This window comes from Ovis canadensis, chromosome 18 (assembly GCF_042477335.2).
Source record: "Ovis canadensis isolate MfBH-ARS-UI-01 breed Bighorn chromosome 18, ARS-UI_OviCan_v2, whole genome shotgun sequence".
Taxonomy (NCBI): Eukaryota; Metazoa; Chordata; class Mammalia; order Artiodactyla; family Bovidae; genus Ovis; species Ovis canadensis.
Window position 1 is genome coordinate 43,275,495 of NC_091262.1, and position 19,918 is coordinate 43,295,412.

Genomic DNA, 19,918 nt, shown 5'->3' on the forward strand with positions numbered 1-19,918 from the left:
GGAATCAAGATTGTGAGAGAAATATCAATAACCTCAGATATGCAGATGATACCACCCTAATGGCAGAAACTGAAGAGGAATTAAAGAGCCTCTTGATGAAGGTGGAAGAGGAGAGTGAAAAAGAGGGCTTAAAACTCAACATTCGAAAAACAAAGATCATGGCATCTGGTACCATCACTTCATGGAAAATAGATGGGAACAAAGTGGAAAAAGTGACAGACTTTCTTGGGCTCCAAAATCACTGCAGAGGGTTACTGCAGCCATGAAATTAAAAGACACTTGCTCCTTGGAAGAAAACCTATGACAAACCTAGACAGTGTATTAAAAAGCAGAGACATCACTTTGCCAACAAAGTCCATATAATCAAAGCTATGGTTTTTCCAGTAGTCATGTATGGATGTGAGAGCTGGACCATAAAGACGGATAAGTGGCAAAGATCTGATGCTTTTGAACTGAGGTGCTGGAGAAGATTCTTGAAAGTCCCTTGGACTGCAAGAGGATCAAATCAATCCATCCTAAAGGAAATCAATCCTGAATATTCACTGGAAAGACTGAGGCTGAAGCTGAAGCCCCAATACTTTGGTCACCTGATGTGAAGAGCTGACTCATTATAAAAGACCCTGATACTCGGAAAGATTGAAGGCAGGAGGAGAAGGGGATGACAGATGATGAGATGGTTGGATGGCATCACTGACTTGAGAGATACGAGTTTGAGCAAGCTCCACGAGTTAGTGATGGACAGGGAAGCATGGCGTGCTGCAGTCCATGGGGTCACAAAGATTCGGACATGACTGACCAGCTGAACTGAACTGAACCTCTACTGAGCAGCCTCATGCCCTGGGTCTCACCTACCCTTCTGCCCTTAGGAGAGTTTCCCAAGATCCCACCTAAGCTTCTTCACCAGGAGTTTGAGGTCATTCCCCTCTGCATCAGAAAGGCACCAGGAAAGGATTTTAAGATAGTAAAGAACACATCTTCTCTCCTGGGTCTTGCAAACTGAATACAACACACTAGTAAGAATGAAAATCCTGTCCAATAAATGGATGGATAAAGAGGATAGGACTAATATTATAAAAAAGTTATGAATAGAAACCACTGCTTTGGCCAGAAATAGTCAAATGAGGATCCTCAAAACATCCAATGGGAAAACAAGAGACAGAACGGCATTCGATATGTTTGTCTTCTCTCATCTCACTGGATTAATTCTAACATCACAATCATAAACAATGCACTGAATTGCCAACTGCTGTTACATTCCCACTTTTGGTTTCTTCCTCCTCTGGGTGTGGGCTCATGGATTTTTCACCACAGATAGATAGTAGAAAATGATGCTGAGAAAGCAAAAGAAATGGCTCCCACAACTGTGGAGCATTTCCTTAAATGTGTATCATACAAAGGTGTGTGTATAATAAGCCAAGTCACCTGTTAAGTATTTTAAAACAAAAAGCCTCAGAGCTAATGAGGGTTTAGTGAAACAAGCATTTTCTAACACTATGAATCAATGTATAAACTGATACATACTTTCTTCATAGCAACTTTTAAGTTACTTTAGGTCAAGAAACTTAAAAAATATATTAACTTTTGGGGCTAAATTCTGTATCTAAGAAATGATCCTAAAGAAATAATCAGACATTGGAATAAACATCAAAGTTTTAAAATGTTATAGTGCCAACACTATTATAAAGAGCTAAGTGACAAATAATAAGTTGTGGCATATCCATGAAAGGAAATGCTATGTAATTATTAAAATATTCTCAAAAGAATATAGTTATGTGAATATCAATAAAATATTAAGTGGGAGAAAAGTATCACATAAAATTGTACTTATAGCATTAGTTAACTGTTAAGTGATAGTCGCTCAGTTGCGTCCGACTCTTTGCAACCCCATGGAGCCTGCCAGGCTCGTCTGTCCATGGAATTCTCCATACAAGAATACTGGAGTGGGTTGCCATTTCCTTCTCCAAATTAATTGGAGTTGTTAAAATTGTATTCTGTGATGTGATTATCTCTCATCTCCAGTCAGGAATATGGTCTGACTGATTATTTCAATATTCAATCTGTGTAAATTTTCTCTTATAGTCAACCCACTTTACTAAGAAAAATACAGGCAGGATGTAATAGTGACCTTAAGATACACATTACTATATGAGTTATGATTTTAAATATACCTTGATTTCATTTTGTTTCAATACTATATATTTTTATTTATTATAGAATTTTTAAATGATCATTTCAAGAGCAATAAGAATGTATGGGTTCCAGACAGACAGAGTAGTTACAATTTTCCCTATTCCTATCACTAAATACAATGAAAAACAACTAAACCCCTTAGATGGTATACATAAATCAAACATAAGAAGACTCTAAAAAGTACAAAGGAAGCCTCAGGAGTCAAGAGACAACACTGCAGTGAACTTTCTGGATTTTCTTTTTTATTTATATGTTCCAGACTTGGAGACAAAGAAGCTGGCCACCCAGAAAGGCATCAGGCACAAACAAAAAAAAGTGCCAACAAAAGCCTGCTATCTCTAATCAAAAAGCCAGGAAATAAGCATCCTAGCAAAATTTAGTTTTAACCTAGATGGCATATTAAAAGGCAGAGACATTACTTTGCCAACAAAGGTCCGTCTAGTCAAGGCTATGGTTTTTCCAGTAGTCACATATGGATGTGAGAGTTGGACTGTGAAGAAAGCTGAGTGCTAAAGAACTGATGCTTCTGAACTGTGGTGTTGGAGAAGACTCTGGAGAGTCCCTTGGACTGCAAGGAGATCCAACCAGTACATTCTAAAGGAGGTCAGTCCTGGGTGTTCTTTGGAAGGAATGATGCTGAAGTTGAAACTCCAGTACTTTGGGCACCTCATGCAAAGAGTTGACTCATTGGAGAAGATTCTGATGCTGGGAGGGATTGGGGGCAGGAGGAGAAGGGGATGACAGAGGATGAGATGGCTGGATGGCATCATGGACTTGATGAACTTGAGTTTGAGTGAACTCCAGGAGTTGGTGATGGACAGGGAGGCCTGGCATGCTGCGATTCATGGGGTCGCAAAGAGCTGGACACGACTGAGCGACTGAACTGAACCGAACTGAACAGACACTTTACCCAGACACCATGGAAAAAAAGATGGCCCCATGATTAATCAGGTCCACAAACACCAGACTTATACCATCTTCAGGTTATAACAAGACACCCTAAGACTCCCACCAGGGTTAGGTCAGAGAAGGCCAGTTTGGGAGCAGTGACTTTCGTTTAATAAGCTATGTCCAGTCACACATTGAAGACCATGTGTGGAGCCTGGACTTCTATCCTCACCTGGCAGTAGAGAGACAACAACCATCCCCTCCCCCTCCGCCATCTCCCTTCCTCTTCACTGGAATGATGTCACAAAACATACGACAGAGAGTAAGGATTTTAACCCCTGCCCAGAAGTCATGAGGATGCACACACACACACACACACACACACACACACACACACACACACACACTGCTAGTGAAGGCCATGTGGAGAACAGTAATGTGGTTCAGGACGGCAGGATGGTAGCAGGAGACTCAGCGGGCGGGGAGGAGGAGTCCCACCTTGACCCAGATCGTCGTCCCTCCTCTCCCATTTGAACAGAAGGTAAGCAGGGAACTCTACACTCAAATGAAAATAACAAAGCTTTCCCCTCCTTCTTCTACAAGAGTGGTATCTGAGAGCCAGCTAAACACAAAGTTCAAATAAGACTCAGAGTCTCATAACAGAATAAACGGTTTAGGGTCCTATTGAAAACCACTCACCAGACAAAGAGATGGGAAGATGAATCTAAAAAGACAAACTGAATCTAAAAGACAATCAGCAGATGTCAACAAGATGACCATCAAGAGACATTAGAATTATCTGATAAAGATTTTGAAGTAGACATCAAGAAACGGATTCATGTCAATGTATGGCAAAACCAATACAGTATTGTAAAAAAAAAAAAAAAAGAAAAAAACACTTCAAAGAGCAATTGAAAACATGATAGAAATAAATGAAAAAACAAAAAGTCCCCGCAGAGAAAGAGAAGATACAAAGGAGACTCAAATGGAAATCTTGGAACTGAAGTACAAAATAACCTAGATAAAAACTCAATTGAGGGGCCTAATAGGAGAATGGTGAAAGAATGAGTGAAATGGAAGACACAGATGACACAGTTTGATAAACAGAAACCAAAAACAGGAAAAAAAAAAGTGAACAGAGCCCAGGGACCTATGGAACTTTATTATTAGATAATCTGTAATTGTAGACATGGGTGAAAAAGATGAAATTTTAAAAGTGCATGAAGATGGCTGACACGTCCCAAATTTGATGAGACACAATCTATCGATTCAAGAAGTGGTGGTGGTGGTGGTCAGTCACTCAAACTCTTTGCCACCACCATGGACTGCAGTTTACCAGGCTTCCCTGTCTTTCACTATCTTATGGAGTTTGCGCAAACTCATGGCCACTGAGTTGATGATGTCATCCAACTATGTGTCACCCCACTCTCCTTCTGCCCTTAATCTTTCCCAGCATCAGGGTCTTTTCCAGGCTTTTGCATGAGGTAGCCAAAGTACTAGAGCTTCAGCATCAGTTCTTCCAATGAAAGGTCAGGGTTGATTACCTTTAGTATTGACTGGTTTGATCTCCTTGCTGTCCAAAGGATTCTGAAGAGTCGTCCCCAGGATTACAGTTTGAAAGCATCAATTTTTCAGCGCTCAGCCTTCTTTATGGTTCAACTCTCACATCCATACATGACTACTGGAAAAACCATGGCTTTGACTATATGTACCTTTGTCAGCAAAGTGATGTCTCTGCTTTTTAATATGCTGTCTAGGTTTGTCATAGGTTTTCATCCAAGGAGCAAGCGTATTCTAATTTCATGACTGCTGTCACTGTCTGCAGTGATTCTGGAACCCCAAAAAAGAAAATCACTGTTTCCACTGTTTCCCCATCTATTTGCCATGAAGGGATGGGATCTGATGCCATGATCTCAGTTTTTTGAATGTTGAGTTTTAAGCCTGCTTTTTCATTCTTTTCTTTCACCCTCATCAAGAGGCTGTTTAGTTCCTCTTCACTTTCTGCCATTAGCGTGGTACCATCTGCATATATGAGGTTGTTGATATTTCTCCTGGCAATCTTGAGTCCAGCTTGTGATTCATCTAGCCCAGCATTTCACATGGTATACTCTGCACATAAGTTAAATAAGCAGGGTGACAATATACAGCCTTGACATACTCCTTTCCCAAGTTTGAACCAGCCCATTGTTCCATGTCCAGTTCTAACCGTTGCTTCTTGACTTGCATACAGGTTTCTCAGGAGGCAGGTAAGTTACTCTGGTTTTCCCATCTCTTTAAGGATTTTCTACAGTTTGTTATGATCCACACAGTCAAAGGGACATAGTCACTGAAGCAGAAGTAGATGTTTTCCTGAAATTCTCTTGCTTGTTCTATGATCCAATGGATGTTGGCAATTTGACTGCCAACATCTCTGGTTCCTCTGCCTTTTCTAAATCCAGCTTGTACCTCTGGAAGTTCTCAGTTCACATACTTTTGAAGCCTAGCTTGAAGGATTTTGAACATTACCTTACTAGCATGTGAAAAGAGGGCAAATACCAAACAAGATAAACCTAAAGAAATCCCTACCAAGATACAATCAAACTTCCAGAAGTTAAAGACAGTGAAAAAAAAACTTAAAAACAGCAAGAGAAAAATATTACCTTATTTATAGGGTAAAAGCAACTGAAATGACAGTTGTTTGCCTTGGAATTTAAAGGGAAGCTCTCACAGAGAGATGCATGTCAGTCAGACCATTTTTCTTACCCCATTATGTCAGTATCTGTCTTTCAAGTGGAATGTTTAGTTATTTAAATTTAATATAATTTCTGATAAAAATAGGATATGTCTTATGCGGCTCCCTCCACCTTATCCCACTTTTTACTGTATTATGATGTGTTAAATCAAAACTTTATCTACAGTACTATTTTAAGCTCCCTGTTATTTCATTTACCATATATTTATTACAATTAACTTCTTTTAATAATTAACTTATTACAATATTGATAATTAACTTATTACAATCCTTTTGGGATTGATATGAATGTAAATAAATATTAAAAACTCTGCTGTTCTGTAGTTCTGCTTCCTCTGGTGAAGCATACACAAACTTTCTATGCAGTGTGCATATCAACACATATTTATAATTATTGCTTTACAGGGTTGCCTTTCAAATCAAAGAGGAATAAAATAGTGATAAATAAAACATATTGGGTTGGCCAAAAAGTTCCTTTGATTTTTTTAAAAATAAAAATAAAAGAAACATTTTTTTTTCTTTTCACCAAGAACTTTATTGAACTCGTAGTCACTGTTTTTTTTCCATTATCATCTGCCATTTTCATAATTCCATCTTCTGAAAACTTTTATCTTTTTGAGCAAAGAACTGTTTGAGGTACCTTTTACAGTCTCCCAAAGAATTGAAATATTTTTCATTAAAAGAATTTTGTAAAAACTGAAATAAATGAATATCCAAAGGTACAATGTTTGGCAAATACAGCAAATGAATCAGAATTTCCTAGCCAAGCTCTAACAGTTTCTGCCTGGTCATCAAAGAAACATGAGGTCTTGCATTATTCTGATGGAAGATTATGCACATTCTGTTGACTAATTCTGGATGCATTTTATTAAACACTGCTTAATTTTTGGAATTAATTGTTAAATTTTCCAGAAGGAACTCATAATAGAGGACATCTTTCCAAACTCAGCATATATACATCACCTTCTCTGGATGAAGACTGGCCTTTGGTGTAGCTGGTAGTGGTTCATTTCACTTGGCCAACCATCTCCTCTGTTCCACAGTATTGTATAGTACTCACTTTTCATCACTCATCACAATTTGTTTTATAAATAGAACATTTTTGTTATATTTCAGTAGAGAATCACAGGTGGAAATACATTCAAAAAGGCTTCTTTTCTGCTAATTTATGTGGAACTCCAACATCAAAGCAATTAACATAACCAAGCTGGTGCAAATGATTTTCATTGCTTGATTTGGATATTTTGAATATGTCACTATCTCTTGTGTGGTATAAACGTTGATGGTTCTCAATTTGATCACTATTAACGTCAACTGGTCTATCCAACCATGGAGCATTGTCCAGCGAGAAATCTCTAGCACAAAGCTTCACAAACTGCTTCTGACACATTTGATCACAGTACATTTTCCATACACTGCACAAAATTTTTTTTTTGCATTTCAGTTGCATTACCTTTCTTGAAATAATAAAGCACAATATGCCAAAAATATTGCTTTTATTCTTTCATCTTCAATATTAAAACAACTACTCAAAAATTCACCAATTTTATAAGTTTTTAAAGCACACTGATATGACAGTTGTCACAATACAATCTAACAAAATTGTTTTGAATGAAATTAAAGACAACTAAGAGCTATGAGAGCTATCTTATGGAAGAAAGCTGAATGAATCTTTTGGTTAACCCGATATTTATACTGTCTTTTATATTTACCTAGTTATCTTACTGTTCCTCTTTATTTACTATGCATGTGGATACAAGTTACTGTCTACTGGCTTTTCATTTCAACTAAAGGATTCCCTTTTATTATTTCCTGTAGGGTAAGTTTACTAGCAAGAATTACCTCAGCTGTTTTATTTTGTTTATTTTTTAACATCAGTTTTAGATTCATGGCAAAATTGAGGGGAAGGACCAGAGATTTCACTATCCCCCACACACGCACAGCTTCTCTCATTATTGACAACCCCTCCCCCACCAAAGTGATAGAATTCATACAACTGATGAACCTACAGAGACATATCATTACCAACCAAAGTCCATAGTTTACATTATTGTCCACTCCTGGCGCTGTATATTCTATGAGCTTGGACAAACCTATAATGACAAGTATCTATCATTTAAGTATCATTCAGAGCAGTTTCACTGTCTTCAAAATTCTCTATGTTCTGCCTATTCTTCATTCCCTTCCCTAGCCCTTGGTAAACACTGATCTTACTATCCCTACGGTTAGCCTTTTTCAGAATGTCATATGTTTGGAATCATTGAATATGAAGCCTTTTAGGAATCCCTGCACAACCAGGTAGGACATGGGGGAAGAGGGGTTACAGAGAAATGGAGGTGGGAAGGGCCAGTGCCCCTCCCCTAGGGGCAGCTAGGGGGAGGAAAGGGGTTCCCATGCCTGGACAAGGCACACTCACCTCAAGGGAATCAGTGAGGATAGGAAGGGACCCTTGGGGGTTTGGTGTATCACAGGGGAACACGGCTAGTATTTCCCCAACACACTTGGCCCCTGAGAGGCCTACTAGGGTCATGGGTCTGGTCCCCTCCACCCTCCAAGGCATTTTCCACCCAGGTGGGCCCAGGGGCACGAGAGGGTTAAGAAGAGCAGAGCCAGATAGGGAGGGACTTTGAGGGGTTGGAGGATCAGGGGGAGTGCAGTTAGTATTTCTCCCACCCAGCCAAGCACCAGTGAGCTTGCTAGGGGTCCTGAGCCTCTGTGCTCCAAGGCAGGCACTCTGGGGCCCCTCCAGGCCAGGCTGAGCCTATCCCTTACCCCGCCACACCCCTAGGGCCTTTGCCAGATGCAGAGGGTGTGTCCTGAGCAAACCCCACCTCTACTTAAGCCCTGCCCCTAGGGCTTTTGCTGGCTGCTTGGGTCCTGAGCCTAGACCCTGGCCCAGTCTAAACTGCACCTCTGCCTGAGCTCCCTCCCCCACCCAGTCAAGGCTTTTTCCAGATTTATTCTGTTTTTGCTATTGGGGTTGTTTTACCCTCTGATGGTTGTTTCATTCCCCGCCCCTCCCCCCCCCCCCCGCCCCTGCCAAATATATCATTAGTTTTCTAAATTTATTTTACTTATTATTCTTTGTTATTGTTCTCCATTTTGGTCTTTTTTCTTGTTTTTATTTTGTCACACAGCTTGCAGATCTTGGATCATGAACCAGAGGTTGGGTCTGAGCTCCTGTGGTAGCATTATGTAGTCCAAATGGCTGGACCTCTGGGCATATTAATCAGAGTGAGGTCTCCTGAAGTTTACATCTCAAAACCAAGACCCAGCTTCACCCAACTGCCTGCAAACTCCAGTGTTGGAAATGTCTGGCCAAACAACCAGTAAGACAGGAACACAGCTCCACCCATCAAAAAATTGCATTGCGCATACTCATTCCTGCCACCTCATGGACCGGAGCCTGCCAGGTTAACTTTGTCCACGGAATTTCCTAGGGAAGAATACGGGAGTGAGTTGCCAGTTCTTCCTCCAGGGGATCCTCCCAAGCCAGCGACTGAACCTGTCTCTTGTGGCTCCTGCATGGGCAGGCAGATTCTTTACCAATAGCACTACCCGGGGAGCAAAATAATACAGTACAGATGAAGAAGCAAGGTAAAAACTTACAGCACCAAATAAATGCAGAGGAAATAGGGAACCTACCTCAAAAAGAATTTAGGGTAATGATACTAAAGATGATCCAAAATCTTAGAAATAGAACAGAGGCATGAATTGAAAAAATGTAAGTAATGTTTAACAGGGACCCAGAAGAACTAAAGAACAAACAAACACAGATGAACAACAGAATAAATGAAATGAAAAATACACTAGAAGGAATCAATAGCAGAATAACTGAGGCAGAAGAGCAAATAAGTGAGCTGAAAAATGGAATGGTGGAAGTTACTGCCAAGGAGCAGAATAAGGGAAAAAAAAAAAGAATTAAAGACAGTTTCAGAGAACTGAGAAAACAGTAAATGTACTATTTACAATTGCCAGGACACAGAAAAAACCCAAATGTTCAATGACAGATGAATGGATAAAGAGGAAGAGGTACACATATACAATGGACTATTACTTAGACACTAAAAAAATGACATAGGGTTATTTGTAGAGATGTAGATGCACCTAGAGTCTCATACAGAGTGAAGTCAGAAAAACAGATACTGTATATTAACCCATATATGTAGAAACTAGAAAAATGGTATGCTGTTGCTGCTGCTGCTAAGTCGCTTCAGTCGTGTCCAATCTGTGCGATCCCATAGATGGCAGCCCACCAGGCTCCCCTATCCCTGGGATTCTCCAGGCAAGAACACTGGAGTGGGTTGCCATTTCCTTCTTCAATGCATGAAAGTGAAAAGTGAATGATGGTATAGATGAACCTATTTCCAAGGCAGGAATAGAGACCCTGACACAGAGAACAGACATGTGGACAGGTAAGTAAAGGGAGGTTGGGAGGGACTGGGAGATTGGAATTGACATATATACGCTATCATGCGTAAAACAGATAGCTAGTGCGAATCTGCTGTAAAGCACAGGAAGCTCAGCCCAGTGCTCTGTGGTGACCTAGAGGGATGGAATGGGGGGCAGGGGTCGAAGCGGGGGGGCAATGTATGTACACATATAGCTGATTCACTTCATTGTACTGCAGAAACTAACAATATTGTAAAGCAATTATATTCCAATAAAAATAAGTAAATAAATAAACTAAGGCAAACTAAAAAAATTAAATAATCATGAAACTTAAAAACAAAAATATGATTTGGACGAAAGCATATATCCTCTTCTTCCCAAAATTAAAAATAAGTGCAATAAGTAATGTGTTAAGGAACAAATTCAATCTTACCAAAACAAACATGAAAGGAGACAACACAAACAGTAACTTGATCTGAATAGTGAATGGATGAGAAATAGTGACTGACAGTGTCCTCCACATACAGATCTAAGTCCACACGGAGGAGGCTGAGACGGAGCCCAGAACAGCTCACAAGTGGGAAGGAGCAGGTAATCACGAAAGCACAAGTGGAGAGGAGGTTAAAACGAGAGGACTGGCATCAAGTGTTTACAAGAATTACTTAGATGCCCCAACATACTCATATGCAGGACTGGCAGCTGCTCCTCCCTGCCCTGGCAGGATAGTAGAATCTTACTCTCTGGAGAAGACAGACCAGAAGGATTCTGTATGCCAGACGCTGGCAGAGCTACAATGGAAGTGATACGGTACAAACAGAGGTAGGTTTAAGAATAACTGGCTCCTCCAGCCCTTATCCCCTCTCAGCTCTCAGAACGCTTACTGCCTGGCTCAGGCTGCCTAGATGGCAGACTAGAAAAATCTTCTTTGGCCAAACTCATCAGCCTGAGAGAAAAGATCTAATCATACTAGCATCTCCAAAATAATCCCTTCTGAGCCAGACTGTGTTGTAGTGAAGCCTACACCACCAATCTCTCTGAGACTCTCCTACACTCACACACAGACTCATACACTCACACAAAGTCACACAGCACTATAAAAAAGCTTCTAATATAAAAAACAGGGTCAAAAATATAAGCAAGTAATAAAGGAGCTTTGAAGAAATAGACAATACCGGGAGCAGATAAAAACATCCAAAACTTCAAAAAAAAAATAATTTCAGAAATCTAAGAGAAGCTATTGCATCAATGTAAAAAGAGCTAGGTTTATCAGAATGCAGTTGCTATCAACAAGGAACAGAGTGCAAGACAGTTCTTGGAAATTGGAACACTGAAAGATAGAAAAAGAAACAACAAAATTCAGAGGGAAATTTTTTTTTGCTGTTGCAGATACTACAATCCATCAAGTAGAAGGGGAAAAATAAAGCCACATAAGACCTGGCTCACAGATTTCAAAACAAACTTTTGGTTACCAAAGGGGAATGCTGAGTGGGGAGAGGGCTGGATTGGGAGTCTGGAATGAACATATACATACTACTATACATAAAACAGATAATCAACAGGGACTTACTATAAAGCACTCTACTCAATATTCTATAATAACCTATATGGGGAAAGAACCTGAAAAAGAGTAAATATACGTTTGTGTAACTGAATCACTTTGCTAACACAAAGTTTAGCAGTGTTAATCACCTGAAACTAACACAATACTGTAAATTCAAACTTTTTTTTTTTAAGCTAGAAACCATATTCTTCTACACTCCCTTTCTCAGACCACTACTGATGGGCACCATACACCAGAATGAGAACATAAGTCTAGAAGGGAGACAATATAGGGCCCTGAAAAGGACATAACTGGAAAAAAGCAACAGGCATTCTCTACTTGAGTTCTGGTATATTAAGGCACAAAATACTTATTGTTTTCCCTTTGTCCCAGGTTCCTGACATGACACACACTTCAAAAATGCTTGGAATTATCTGATAGGGATGTCTTCATTATGCTAAAAAAAGTTACTGGTGGCATGGGTTACTCTGAATAGCTTCAGGATGGGTGCTGGTCAGGAGAAAAACCCTGGGGGAGGTTAGAGGGCTGGAACTTTTGACTCAACCTTCAGGGAGGTGAGGGAGTGCTGGAGATGGAGCTCAATAATGTTGCCAATAATCTAATTAATTCTAGCCACAAAAGAGGATTTCAATAAAAACTCTAGATGATGAAGCTTGGGAACTAAAGCTTGGGAAGTTTTTTTTTTCTTTTAGTTTCGGAAGTTTTCATCTGCTCCCTGTATTGTCTGTTTCTTCAAATCCCTTTATTTCCTGCTTATATTTTTAGCTCTGTTTTTATGTTAGCTCTTAGGAGAGCTTCCTGGCTGGAAGGGTGGCGCAGTATACCAGGAGAGTAACACAGCATAGCTCCTGGGCTCTGGACCTTCCTCCACCTTGCCCTATGTACTCTTCATCTGGCTGCTAATTTGTACCCTTTGTAACAAAATGATCCTTGTCAGTATAGCAACTTCTTGAATTGTGTGAGTCGTTCCAGTGAATTATCCATGCTGGGGTTTGAAGAGGTGCCAAATTTGCAGCCAACCAGATAGACATGCAGACAGCCTGAAAGCCCTGTTTTGAGTCTGAAGCAAGAGCACCCTATTGGGAACCGTGCCTTCATCTCGAAGGCTTTGATGCCAACATAGAGTAGGTCAGTCAGAATTGAATTGAATTGTAGGACACTCAGTGTCAGAGATTTGTTGACAGAACCCGACAATGAAGGAAAATTCCAATTCAACAGTTGCTAATTTAGTTACAAGCAGCAAGACAAATGTTTCTGAGCACACACCTCTAAAAACATGGACCATAAAAACCACATGTTTCTGAACATAAGGACAGGATTTATACTTCTTCTGGAAGGTTTGGGGAGGAAACAATGATGCTTACATGAAAAATTCAACAACTACAGAAAGAAAATAAATAGTGTTAACACTGGGGAAAAATAAATAGTTATACTAGAAAATAAATGTAATCATAGCCACAATGATTGGCTCACGCAAACTGTGATTTCATAATGATTTTAATACATACATTGCATATTAATTTAACTAAAAATTATGATATAATTTCACTGGGAGCATAAGGGAAGAAAAAAAGAAGTGTATTATCTGGAGGCAGGGGGTGACGAGACAACTAATTCCTCATCTTCAGTACTGAAAAGTCCTTAGATATTGACCATAACTCTAAACCAAAAAGCAATAGTTACTATAAGCATTTTATTTAGAGATACAAAGCAAATTTAGAGGCAATGCAAATCTCAAAGAAACATCCAGAGTTGAAATTAGACACTTCCGGGAAATGTAAACTGAGGCAGGGGTATAAACAAGCATTTAACCTATGTGCCAGAATCGTATTAACAAAACACATTTTTACAAAAAGTTATCGTCACCCACAATGGCACTATGATGTTATCACAGTAAGCAGCATTATATTTTAAGGGGCAGAATCAGAGGTGCAGCAGGGTTCCCAAGCTCACACAATTATGGAGTGTTGGGTCCAGTTTGAAATTGTTGTTATGATCCCAAATCTTGTATTTCTTTCTCGAGCTTCCTAGTATCAATCAATCAACTGTCAATCAGTAAAAGTGTTTTGATATCACAGGAATAAAAAAAGACTAATTCTGATTGGCAGGGATTGGGGAATCTCTTTATAGAAAGTATCCTTCGGACTAGGCTTTGAGACATCTCAGACTGTTCCCTGCAGGCAGGGAAAGTGCCTAGACCATATGCCTGCCTCCTCTCCTACTGCTACCTGGCTTCCTGTCTGGGCTTGGGGAAGCATGGAGCTCCTGCAGTGTACCGACCACATGATCCTGATGCTCACGTCTGATGAGCTCCTGACTGTCTGTAAACCATCTACACTCTCTCAGGACCTAGTGGCCCCGCTATTACAGCTCCTATGAACTGCACCAATGTTGGTATGCAATCAACAGAATAAGATGAGTAACAGTACATCTGACAGGGCTGCTGCAAGTACTATATTTGGTATCACACTCACCACACAGCCAGGCACTGGTACTGGATCTTACAACCCATGGAGGACTCAGAGTCTGAGGCCCACAGTGCCCCTCCGGAGGCCCAGCTCTGCCCATCACTTCTTGACGGGTGTGCTACATCCTCTCCCTGGACTCTGATTCAATACTTTCATGCCTCCATGAAGCCACCCTCCCTCCCAGGCGAGCTGCAGATGGCTCTGCATGATGACTTCGCACTGTCAGGGTGTTCTAGAAAAAAGGAACCAATAGGATGAGTGTGTGTGTGTGTGTGTGTGAAAAAAGGAACCAAAAGGATGAATATATATGTGTGTGTGTAAGAAGGGAAAAAATGCGGCAGGAGGGGTGCCACATGGCTCGTAGGATCTTAGTTCCCTGACCAGGGATTAAATCCAGGCCATGGCAGTGAAAGTGTTGAATTCTAACCACTGGACCACCAGGGAACTTCAAAAAAATTTTTAGTAAGGATTGGCTCAGACATTTTTGTAAGACTTGGCTCACACAGAACTGGCAGCACAGTCCTATAATCCACCATCTGGAAAGCCAGAAGAGCTGATGGTGTGCCTCAGTCCAAGTCCAAAGGCCAATGGTGTCAGTGGCCCCCAGGACTGTGAAGCTGGAAGGCCCACGAACCATGAGCTCTGATGTGACAGGGCAGGAGAATATGAGCAAATCAGCCCTCGTTCTGCCTTTTTGTTCTATCAGGACGTAAGTGAGTTGCATGAGGCCCACCTGCTTGAATAAAGGTGATCTTTACTCAATCAATTCACATGCTAATCTCTTCCATGATCTCAGCCACAGCCAGCTCCTGGTCTTGTTTTTGCTGACCCCATCTTTGGCTGCAAAGAATAAAATCAATCTGATTTCAGGGTTGACCATCTGGTGATGTCCATGTGTAGAGGCTTCTCCTGTGTTGTTGGAAGAGAGTGTTTGCTATGACCAGTGCATTCTCTTGGCAGAACTCTATTAGCCTTTGCCCTGCTTCACTCTATACTCCAAGGCCAAATCTGCCTCTTGACTTCCTACTTTTGCATTACAGTCCCCTATAATGAAAAGGACATCTTTTTTGGGTGTTAGTTCTAGAAAGTCTTATAGGTCTTCATAGAACCGTTCAACTTCAGCTTCTTCAGCATTACTGGTCAGGGCATAGACCTGGATTACCATGATATTGAATGGTTGGAAACAGATCATTCAGTTGTTTTTGAGGCTGCATGCAAGTACTGCATTTCGGACTTTTTTGTTGACTATGATGGCTACTCTATTTCTTCTAAGTGATTCTTGCCCACAGTAGTAGATATAACGGTCATTCGAGTTAAATGCACCCATTCCAGTCCATTTTAGTTTGCTGATTCCTAAAATGTCAGCGTTCACTCTTGCTATCTCCTGTTTGACCACTTCCAATTTTCCCTGATTCATGGGCCTAATACTCCAGGTTCCTATGCAATATTGCTCTTTACAGCATCAGACCTTGCTTCCATCACCAGTCACATCCACAACTGGGTGTTGTTTTTGCTTTGGCTCTGTCTCTTCATTCTTTCTGGAGTTATTTCTCCACTGATCTCCAGTAGCACATTGGGCACCCACAGACCTGGGGAGTTCCTCTATCAGTGTTCTTTTTGCCTTTTCATACTGTTCTTGGGGTTCTCAAGGCAGGAATACTGAAGTGGTTTGCCATTCATTCCCTTCTCCAGTGGACCATGTTTTGTCAGAACTCTCCACCATGACCCGTCCATCTTGGGTGGCCCTACATGGCATGGCTCATAGTTTCATTGAGTTAGACAAGGCTGTGGTCCATTGTGATTAGATTGGTTAGTTTTCTGTGATTGTGGTTTTCAGTCTGTCTGCCCTCTGCTGGAGAAGGATTAAGAAGGTTATGAAAGCTTCCTGATGGGATAGACTGACTGAGGGGGATACTGGATCTTGTTCTGATGGGCGGGGCCATGCTCAGTAAATCTTTAATCCAATTTTCTGTTATGAGTGAAGCTGTGTTCCCTGACCGCCGTTTACCTGGGCCAAACTATGGTGGAGGTAATGAAGATACTGGTGACCTCCCTCAAAAGATCCCATGCATGTACTGCTACAGTCTGTGCCCCCAAACCTGCATCAGGCCACCACCGACCCACACCTTCACGGGAGACTCCTGGACACCCACAGGCAAGTCTGGATCAGTCTCTTTTGGGGTCACTGCTCCTTTCTCCTGGGTCCTGGTGCACAAGGTTCTACTGTGCCCTCCCAGAGTCTATTTCCCAGTCCTGTGTAAGTTCTGGCACCTCTATGGTGGGGTTAACGGCGACCTCCAACAAGAGGACTTATGCCATAAGTCCTCAATGGACTTATGGACTCAATGGACAATGGACTCCATGGACATGAGTTTGAGTAAACTCTGGGAGTTGGTGATGGACAGGGAGGCCTGGCGTGCTGCAGTTCACAGGGTCGCAAAGAGTGAGAAATGACTGAGCGACTGAACTGAATCTCTTCCAGAAACTCCCTCAGAGATACACCCAGATTTAGTGATTTATCAGCTATCCAGGCAACCCTCAGCCCAGGCAAGTGACACAGAATTAAGCATACCAGTGTTCCTCTGTTAGGGCAAGATCCAATGCTGTGTTATCCTTAACATCTCCTGCTAGAGTTATTCCCAGTCTACTATTTCTACAACTGTCTAGCTAGCTATTTTTGCCTTTCCAAGTACTTAAAGTTGGTTTTAGAAAAGGCAGAGGAACCAGATATCAAATTGCCAACATCCGCTGGATCATGGAAAAAGCAAGAGAGTTCCAAAAAAACATCTATTTCTGCTTTATTGACTATGCCAAAGCCTTTGACTGTGTGGATCACAAGAAACTGTGGAAAATTCTGAAAGAGATGGGAATACCAGACCACCTGACCTGCCTCTTGAGAAACCTGTATGCAGGTCAGGAAGCAACAGTTAGAACTGGACATGGAACAACAGACTTGTTCCAAATAGGAAAAGGAGTATGTCAAGGCTGTATATTGTCACCCTGCTTATTTAACTTATATGCAGAGTACATCATGAGAAACGATGGACTGGAAGAAACACAAGCTGGAATCAAGATTGCCGGGAGAAATATCAATAACCTCAGATATGCAGATGACACCACCCTTATGGCAGAAAGTGAAAAGGAACTCAAAAGCCTCTTGATGAAAGTGAAAGAGGAGAGTGAAAAAGTTGGCTTAAAGCTCAACATTCAGAAAATGAAGATCATGACATCCGGTCCCATCACTTCATAGGAAATAGATGGGGACAGTAGAAACAGTGTCAGACTTTATTTTTCTAGGCTCCAAAATCACTGCAAATGGTGACTGCAGCCATGAAATTAAAAGACGCTTACTCCTTGGAAGAAAAGTAATGACCAACCTAGATAGTATATTCAAAAGCAGTGACATTACTTTGCCGACTAAGGTCCGTCTAGTCAAGGCTATGGTTTTTCCTGTGGTCATGTATGGATGTGAGAGTTGGACTGTGAAGAAGGTTGAGCACCGAAGAATTGATGCTTTTGAACTGTGGTGTTGGAGAAGACTGTTGGAGAGTCCCTTGGACTGCAAGCAGATCCAACCAGTCCATTCTGAAGGAGATCAACCCACAGATTTCTTTGGAAGGAATGATGTTAAAGCTGAAGCTCCAGTACTTTGGCCACCTCATGCGAAGAGTTGACTCATTGGAAAAGACTCTGATGCTGGGAGGGGTTGGGGGCAGGAGGAGAAGGGGACGACCGAGGATGAGATGGCTGGATGGCATCACTGACTCGATGGACGTGAGTCTGAGTGAACTCCGGGAGATGGTGACGGACAGGGAGGCCTGGCGTGCTGCGATTCATGGGGTTGCAAAGAGTCGGACATGACTGAGTGACTGAACTGAACTGAAAGTCTTTCTCATGAATGTGGTATAGTGCTGGAACTTTTTAAAGTGGACCTGGGGCACTGTTTTTAAATTGGTGTGTCTACCCCTTTCACAGCTAAAGAAATGCAAAAAGGCAAAATTGTGCCCAAAGATGGGCACAATAAAGGACAGAAATGGTATGGACCTAACAGAAACAGAAGATATTAAGAAGAGGTTGCAAGAATACCCAGAAGAACTATACAAAAAAGATCTTCATGACTCAGATAACCACGATGGTGTGATCACTCACCTAGAGCCAGACACTCTGGAATGCTAAGTCAAGTGGGCCTTAGGAAGCATCACTAGGAACAAAACTAGTGGAGGTGATGGAATTCCAGTTCAGTACGTCAGTTCAGTCGCTCAGTCATGTCCAACTCTTTGCAACTGTATGGACTGCAACAAGCCAGGCCTCCTTGTCCATCATCAACTCCTGGAGTTTACTCAAACTCAGGTCCATTGAGTTGGTGATGCCATCCAACCATCTCATCCTCTGTCATCCCCTTCTCTTCATGCCTTCAATCTTTCCTAGCATCAGGGTCTTTTCCAATGAGTCACTTCTTCAAAGATCAAAGTATTGGAGTTTCAGCTTCAGCATCCGTCCTTCCAATGAATATTCAGCACTGATTTCCTTTAGGATGGACTGGTCGGATCTCTTTAGGTATGACCTAAATCAAATCTGTCATGATTCTACAGTGGAAGTGACAAATAGATTCAAGGGATTAGATCTGATAGAGAGAGTGCCTGAAGAACTATGGATGGAGGTTCGTGACATTGTACAGGAAGCAGGAATCAAGACCATCCCCAAGAAAAAGAAATGCAAAAAGGTAAAATGGTTGACTGAGGAGGCCTTTCAAATAGCTGTGAAAAGAAGAGAAGCCAAAGGCAAAGGAGAAAAATAGGAAAGATATATCCCTTTGAATGCAGAGTTCCAAAAAATAGCAAGGAGCAGTAAGAAAGCCTTCTTCAGTGATCAATGCAAAGATAGAGGAAAACAATAGAATGGGAAATACTAGAAATCTCTTCAAGAAAATGAGAGATACTAAGGGAAACATTTCATGCAAAGATGGAATTCCAGTTGAGCTAATTCAAATCCTAAAAGATGATGCTGTGAAAGTGCTGCACTCAATATGCCAGCAAATTTGGAAAACTCAGCAGGGGCCACAGGACTGGAAAAGGTCAGCTTTCCTTCCAATCCCAAAGAAAGGCAATGCCAAAGAATGTTCAAACTACCACACAACTGCACTCATCTCACACGCTGGCAAAGTAATGCTCAAAATTCTCCAAGCCAGGCTTCAAAACTACGTGAACCATGAACTTCCAGATGTTCAAGCTAGATTTAGAAAAGGCAGAAGAACCAGAGATCAAATTGCCAACGTCTGTTAGATCATCAAAAAAGCAAGAGAGTTCCAAAAAAACATCTACTTCTGCTTTATTTACCATGCTAAAATCCTTGACTGTGTGGATCACAACAAACTGTGGAAAATTCTTCAAGAGATAGGAATCCCAGACCACCTGACCTGCCTCCTGAGAAATCTGTATGCATGTCAAGAAGCAACAATTTGAACTGGACATGGCAACAGACTGGTTCCAAATTGGGAAAGCAGTATATTGTCAAGGCTGTATATTGTCACCCTGCTTATTTAACTTATATGCAGAGTACATCATGAGAAAAGCTGGGCTGGATGAAGCACAAGCTGGAATCAAGACTGCAGGGAGAAATATCAATAACCTGAGATATGCAGATAACACCACCTTTATGGCAGGAAGAGAAGAAGAACTATAAAGAGCC

The 19,918-nt window shown here is 41.3% G+C and overlaps 1 protein-coding gene across 3 annotated transcripts in view; it reads right to left on the reverse strand.

Annotated features, from left to right (window-relative positions):
• The window catches only part of LOC138423781 (neuronal acetylcholine receptor subunit alpha-7), a 160,624-nt gene that overhangs the window by 117,562 nt on the left and 23,144 nt on the right, over positions 1–19,918 (reverse strand). The window contains exon 1 of one of the 3 annotated variants that reach the window (XM_069560076.1): positions 14,237–14,437. The exons of the other annotated variants lie outside the window; for them this stretch is intronic. The gene's annotated coding sequence lies outside the window, so the exon portion shown is untranslated. Of the gene's footprint in view, positions 1–14,236; positions 14,438–19,918 lie in introns of those variants that run through there. 3 annotated transcript variants of the gene reach the window in all.